The sequence below is a fragment of the Rhincodon typus genome, unplaced genomic scaffold (assembly GCF_021869965.1).
Source record: "Rhincodon typus isolate 14 unplaced genomic scaffold, sRhiTyp1.1 hic_rhity00010659, whole genome shotgun sequence".
Lineage (NCBI taxonomy): Eukaryota > Metazoa > Chordata > Chondrichthyes > Orectolobiformes > Rhincodontidae > Rhincodon > Rhincodon typus.
In genome coordinates this window covers 1-7,134 of record NW_025976297.1, presented here as the reverse complement: position 1 = coordinate 7,134, position 7,134 = coordinate 1, and the positions used below count along the sequence as shown (strand labels likewise).

General features: G+C 45.3%; 1 long non-coding RNA gene across 1 annotated transcript in view; it reads left to right on the top strand.

Moving 5' to 3' along the window:
* Window positions 1-6,942, top strand: part of LOC125482459 — a 7,308-nt gene extending 366 nt beyond the window's left edge. The window contains exon 2 of the long non-coding RNA XR_007261650.1: window positions 6,582-6,942. This is a non-coding gene — a long non-coding RNA (uncharacterized LOC125482459). The remainder of the gene's footprint in view (window positions 1-6,581) is intronic.
* The last annotated feature ends 192 nt before the right edge of the window (window positions 6,943-7,134 follow it).

Here is a 7,134-nt window from a genome sequence, read left to right as displayed (position 1 = left end):
GGGGGTGGGGGAGGGGAGGATAAGGAGGGGATGTGGGGGTGGGGATGTGGGGGGATAATGGGGAGATGTGGGCATAAGGAAGGGCTGGGGCGGGATAGTGAAAAGTGTTGTTTTGCGTGCTATACAGGTAGATCGTACCATGCAAGTCAAACTGCCCTAATATAATTATGCATTTATAGTTTTTCCACCCGTTAGTGAATTGTCCACGTATTTGCTCCTCAGCATGTATGGTTGGACTGAAGGGTCTGTTTCTATGCTGTATGACACTGACTGTTGCCCACTGACTATTACGGAGTCTATAACACATTCCTAAAAGTGTTGTCATCTCCTGTTTATTCCTAAGCTATACCTACAAAGTCTGATTTGAAAACCCTTCTAAGATATTGTTCCTCCTCATTGCAGTAATCGATTCCGTCATTAATAATGTGACACCACCACCTCTGTTACACCCTCCCTGAGCTGTCTGGAGATCCAATTCTCCAGAGTATTGAGTTGCCAGACCTGCTTCTCCCTTGTTACTTCCATCTATCTGCTGCCCTTGTCTTTCCAGATGTTAGTGATTGTGGGTTTGGAAGGCACTGCCTAAGGAACTTTAGTGAATTTCAGAAATTTAAACTACATTCCCTCGTTCTAGATTTCCCCACAAGAGGAGACATCCACACTGTCAACCCCCTCAGGAACTTCTATTGAAATAAGATCACCTCTCAATGTTCTAACCTCCAATGGGTATAGGCACAGTCTGCTCATCTTAATCTCGTTAGATATCCCCTTCATCCCAGGAACCAGCTGAGTGAGCCTCCTCCGAACTGCCTCGAAGGGCACCTCCTTTATAATGAGAGCAGAATTATATTTGGTATTCCAGGAGTGATCTCACCAACAGCCTGTACAGTTACAGCAAGGCTCTCATTATCCATTTCCCATGTAATAAAAAACACCATTCCATTTGGCTTCCTCATTCACTCCTGTTTCTGCATGCTGTATTTTTGTGAATCATGTACCAGGACAGCCAGAGCCCTGTATACTTCAACATTCTGCAGCCTCTCTATTTCAATAATAATACGTCTTTCTGCTTTTTACTGCTTCATCTGAGGGCAACCTCGTATTATTCTCTATCAGCCAAACACTTGCCCACTCACTTAAGTTGTCTATATTGCTTTGTACACTTCTAACCCTCTCAACTTACCATTTACCTGAATATGAACTGGACTCACCACATAAACACAGTGGCTACAAGAGCAGGTCAGAGACTAGAAATACTGCAGCGAGTAACTCACCTCCCAACTCCCCAAAGCTTGTCCATCATTGACAAGGCATAAGTCAGGAGTGTAACAGAATACTCCCCACTTGCCTGGATGGGTGCAGCTCCAACAACACTCAAGAAGCTTGACACCATCCAGGACAAAGCAGCCGCTTGATTGGCACCATATCTACAAGCATCCACTCCCTCCACCACCAACACTCAGTAGCAGCAGTGTGTACTATCTACAAGATGCACTGCAGAAACTCACCAAAGATCCTTAAACAGCACCTTCCAACCCATGAGCATTTTCACCCAGAAGGACAAGGGCAGCACATACATGGGAAGACCAGCCCTGTAAGGTCCCCTCCAAGCCACTCACTGTCCTGACTTGGAAATATATCGCCGTTCCTGCATTGTTGCTGGGTCAAAAGTCCCTCTCTGAGCATTGTGGGTGTACTTAGCCCATCCCAGGACTGCAACAGTTCAAGAAGGCAGCTCCCCACCACCTCAAAGGTGTGTAGGGATGGACAACAAATACTGGTGCAGCCAGCAATACTCATGTTACAAATGATAAAGAAAGCTTGCTTTCCTAATAGTCTTAGTATTGTCACAAATTTAGTTACAGTACAAATCATGCTTGAGAAATCTAAGATTTTTTTCAGGTTGTAACTAGTTGGTAGGTTTGGGGAGCCAGTGTTGTAATTTCACAAGACATTGGCAAGATACCAGACGAGGGGTTCATATCCAAAGTCCTGCTGATGAGATGCAGTAATGTATAAACATGGACTGTTGATTGTTTACTGGGTACAAAGCATACAATGGGAACAAATGGGATGTGCTCAGGTTACCTTTTTGTGTTTAACAGGGTACTGCAGTGATTGGCACTCGGGCCTTAGCCATTTACCATGTACATCAGCGGCTTGGGTTAGGCAGTCAGTGTTATATGGTGACTTTTGCTGAAAATACAAAGCTACGTGAGAAATATGGAGCATTGCAAGTTGCTGTAAACCGTTATCAGGAGGGGAAATGCTTGGCCATGAACATTGTCGATGGAATGTGATCTCTATGAAAGGGAAAAGGCTGGTTCCTTTTTACATAGAACAGTACAGCACAGTACGATGTTGTGCCGAACTTTTACCCTAATCCTAAGGTCTTCCTAACCTCCACCCCTACCTTATACTATTATCCATATGCCTATCTAATAGCCGCTTAAATGCCCCTAATGAGGCCGACTCCATTACCCTCTCCGGCAATGCATTCCATGCCCCTATCACTCTCTGATTAAAGAACCTACCTCTGACGTCTCCCCTGTGTCTACCTCCTTTCACTTTAAAACTATGCCCCCTCGTAATAGCTACCTCCACCCTAGGAAAAGGTCTCTGGCTGTCTACTCTATCCGTACCTCTGATCATTTTGTACACCTCTATCAAGTAAATAGATTTTTTTTTCCTTTCCAAGTGATCATAAATCCTACATCCTACAATTTTTACATGGTGAGAGTCTAGAAAGCCCTAAGAGGATTGCAAATCTTTGGAATCTTTTGTCCCAAAGGATTGTGCTGAATGTTCCAGTGCTGAATATATTTAAGGATGAGCTCAATTAATCAACAGATTTTTTGATGCTAAAGAATATGGAAATGAGTAAAAAAATCAGCCATAACCTTTTTTAAAGGAACATACTTGTGAAGGACTGAATGGCCTACTCCTATTTCTTAGGATCTTATTCCTGTCCCTGCCAAGTATCTGAGTCTGAACCAGACTTGGCCAAGCTGGTGCTGTATGTGACTTTGAGATGAGTTTTTGCACCATGACCATGACAGTTAGCAGAAACAGTTGCTGATCAGGCTACGCTGTGATAGTGCAGGCTTGTGAGAGGGTGTGTTTCAGTCTCTACAAAATGTTACTTGTGCAAGTTGAACCCTACTTTTTGACTGTAAATTTATTCTTAGAATCTCAACATTGAACATTTGTTGTGTATGTTTATGTCAGGGGATTACAGGAATTGAGTGGGAGAATAGAACTGACTGTGTTCTGAATTGAGTTTCATGAACTGAGTTGTCTCCTTCTGTATCCTGATGACTTGAGGACTGTGTGTGATTCTGTAGCAAGTGCAGCTGATGCCCCAGTAAAGTGCCTATGAGCGTTTTACTGGTCTAAAATGCTCTTGACCACATCTCTTGCATTTCCCACACCCCTGCCCTCACCTCCCCTTCCCCCCAACAAAAATAAAGACAGGATCCCCCTGTCCTCACAGATCACCCCACTAACCTCCATATTCAACATATCATGCTCCGCCACTTCTGCCACCTGCAATCTGATTCCACAAACAAAGATATATTTCCCTCCCCACCCCTATCTGCCTTTCATAGGGACTGCTCTCTCCGCAACTCCCTCGTCCACTCCACACTCCTCGCTAGCCCCACCACCCCCGGCACCTTTCCCTGCAACCGCAGGAAGTGCTACTCCTGCCCCTACACCTCCCCCTCACCTCCATTCAAGGCACCAAACAAACCTTTCACATCAGACCAAGGTTCACCTGCAGATCCGCTAATATGGTCTACTGCATCTGCTCCCGATGTAGCCTCCTCTACATCTGTGAGACCAAGCGCAGGCTCGGAGACCGCTTTGTGAAGCACCTGCACTCGGTTCATGACAAATGACAACACCTTCCGGTCGCGAACCATTTCCACTCCCATCCCCAACCCCTCCCTATTTCTGAAGAAGGGTCCTAACCCAAAACATCAGCTTTCCTGCTCTTCTGATGCTGCCTGGCCTGCTGTGTTCCTCCAGCTCCACACTGTGTTGTCTCTGACTCCAGCATTAGCAGCTCTTACTATCCCTGAATACCGCCTGTTGTATTTGCATGTCAGTGTGCAAGTTGTATTGTGTCTGTGAAAGGATCACTCATCTTTGTTGTCTGTGACTGCCTCAAGCTGAGTATCAGAGCATTATTCACTTTCAGTCTCTCTCTGTTATTCCCTGTCATTGCTTCAGCTGTCCGCTGGCTGGGTGCAGAAATCGTCCTGGCAGTATACTCCTGTTGCCCACTCAACCTCCCCACCGCCACAACTCCCCGGTCCTTCCTCCCCTCCCCAACCTCTTCCCCCTCCACCCATTCCCCCAACCCCCTCTCCCCTCCCCCTCCCATCCAGTGGATACATTTTCGGAAACCTGCTGTCAACAGCAATTAAACTGGGCTGCAGAACATTCCAGAAGATAGGAAGTGTTGTCTGCAGTGCGGAGAATTGGTTGCTCTCACACAAAGACACTGCAAAGCAGTGAAGGGCTGTGTTTGAGGAGCAGTGTACTGTGATTTAATCCAGCCTTCTGAATTTCCAACCGTGTACTATGAGCGTGCAAGCAAGGTTCTTGCTGCATTTCAATCTTAGCCTCACATCTTTGAAAATTACTGACTAAAACCTGAAAACATTCGGGTCCAAATATTAAAGTCAATTCTCTTTTCCCCAGATGCTCATCAATATTTATTTTCTGTGTTTCAATTGTGTATCGGTTTGGAATTGTGATTACAGTGTGACAGTGCAGTATGGTCTGGGATCGAGTGGATACGAGCTCACATTTGGAAGTATTGTGAAATGTGAGGTCGTTGTGATAGACAGGTTCAGAGAATGATTAATGAAGCATTTTTAAATTTATTCTTTCATGGGAGAAGGACATCACTGCCAAGCGCACCGTTTATTGCCCAGAGGGTAGATCAGAGCCATCACATTGCTTTGGGTCTAGAATCATATGTAGGGCAGACCAGGTAGGAATGGCAGTTTTCTTCCCTAAAAAACATTAGTGAACCAGATGGGATTTTACAACAAGCATACAGCAGCCAAGGCTGTATTAACAAGGACATAAAATCTCAAAGGAAGGAAATTATATTCAATTTGATTAGAACACTGGCTCAGCCTTGGCAAGTATATTGCATTCGGTCTGGGGACATTTTACCAAGGACATGAAAGCTTTCAATAGGATGTGAAAAGGGTCCAGTGTGAGGAGCTTCAGTTACAAGGATAGACTGGAGAAGCTGCATCTGTTCTCCTTGGAGAGAGGGATGTTGGGAGGAAGTTTGATTGAAATGCTCAAAGTTCTGAGGGGTGTGGGTGGTGTAGACAGGACAAAACCTGTTCCCACTGGTGGAAGGATTCACAGGTTTAAGGTGATTGGAAAAAGCATCAGTAGTGACACAAGATGAAACTGTTTCACACAGTAAGTGGTTAAGACCCAGAATGCACTGCCAGGAGTGCGGTGGAGGCAGATTCAAAAAGGGAACTGGATCGAGTCATAGAGCTGTATAGCATGGAACCAGACCCCTTGGTCCAACTCGTCCATGTTGACTAGATATCCTAAATTCATCTAGCCCTATTTTCCAGCATTTGGACCATACCTTCCTTGTTCATATACCCATGTAGGGGAGGCAATGGCCTAGTGGTATTATCGCTGGATTGTTAATCCAGAGACCCAGATAACATTGTGTTTGAACCCTACCACAGCAGATGGTGCAATTTAAATTAATAAAAATATCTGGAATTAAGAATCTAGTCATGCCCATGAATCTGTTACTGATTGTTGGGAAAAACCAAGTGGTTCACTAATGTCCTTTAGGGAAGGAAACTGCCATCCTTATCTGATTTGGCCCACATGTGACTCCAGACCCACAGCAATGTGGTTGACTCTCAGTTGCCCTCTGGGCAATTAGGAGTGAGCAATAAATGCTGCCCGGTCAGCGATGTCCTCATCCTGTAAATGAATATTCTGAGGAAAGAAAATGTACAGTTTACAGGGAAAGGGCAAAGGCAGCGCCACCAGCTGAGCTGGTCTTACAAAAAAAACAGGTTGGAATATCGAGCTAGATGGTGTCATAACCACTGGGCTACTGTGCTGGAAACTGAGCACAATATTTCCGGAGTCATCACAGATGTGAGAAACTTCAGTTAATCTGCTCAAAGCCACCAGTTTAGCTGCCCTGATGAACTTGCGTTAAAACACTCACCAGGTTTCTGCATGAACAAATACTCTTTAACCAATGGCAATGATGAAATATGATTTCTTAACTTATAACTCTACATTCTTAGACTCTGTCCCTTCCTTAAAACCCCCTCACAGACAGACAGAGGTGGGCCTTGAGGGTGGAAAAGGAAATGAAACGATCAGGGAAACACTGCAATAACACCAGCCGTGATCACAGGATTCAGTGAGATGTTTCTTTCTCTTCCTTTCCCAGTTCCTTTTTCATTCTTCACTTTTGATACACAGTTGTCTGCACACACACTGCTGTTTTACATTGACAGTGGAAAAGCTGTATTCTCAACAAAAGTGTTCCATTTCTCCTCCAACAGAGGCCTGTAGAGAGAGGAGAAAGTAGACAGTGAGCTATTACTGGAGACTTTCTGGTCCCTCCATGCGGAGTGAGAGAGACAGAGAGGGAGTGGTAACGAAGAAGGGTCCCGACCTGAAACGTCAACTTTCCTGCTCCTCTGATGCTGCCTGGCCTGCTGTGTTCATCCAGCTCTACACCTTGTTATCTCAGACTCCAGCATCGGCAGTTCCTACTATCTCAGAGAGGGAGAGGGATTTTTTTCAGATGCTTTCTCTTTGCAGGCTGGGTGGTCCCCCAGGCAGACCTTGGTCCACTGGTCAGAAACCGCTCACAACATTATTGTTAAGTGTTTGTCCCTGAGAATAGAACCTTCAACCCCATGGTGTCTGCCTTTTGCTGTCACTGTTCTAGGGGAAAGTAACGTTGTACATAACACAATGTGCTCCAGGAAAGACAACTTTTGAAACTGCAGCCAGCACTTTACCCAGCTTGCTTGGTAAAAAGTTGTAGGATGACACGCCATCACAGGGAGAGAGGCAGTGGTGGGGGGGGAGTGACACGGGGTGAGAGAG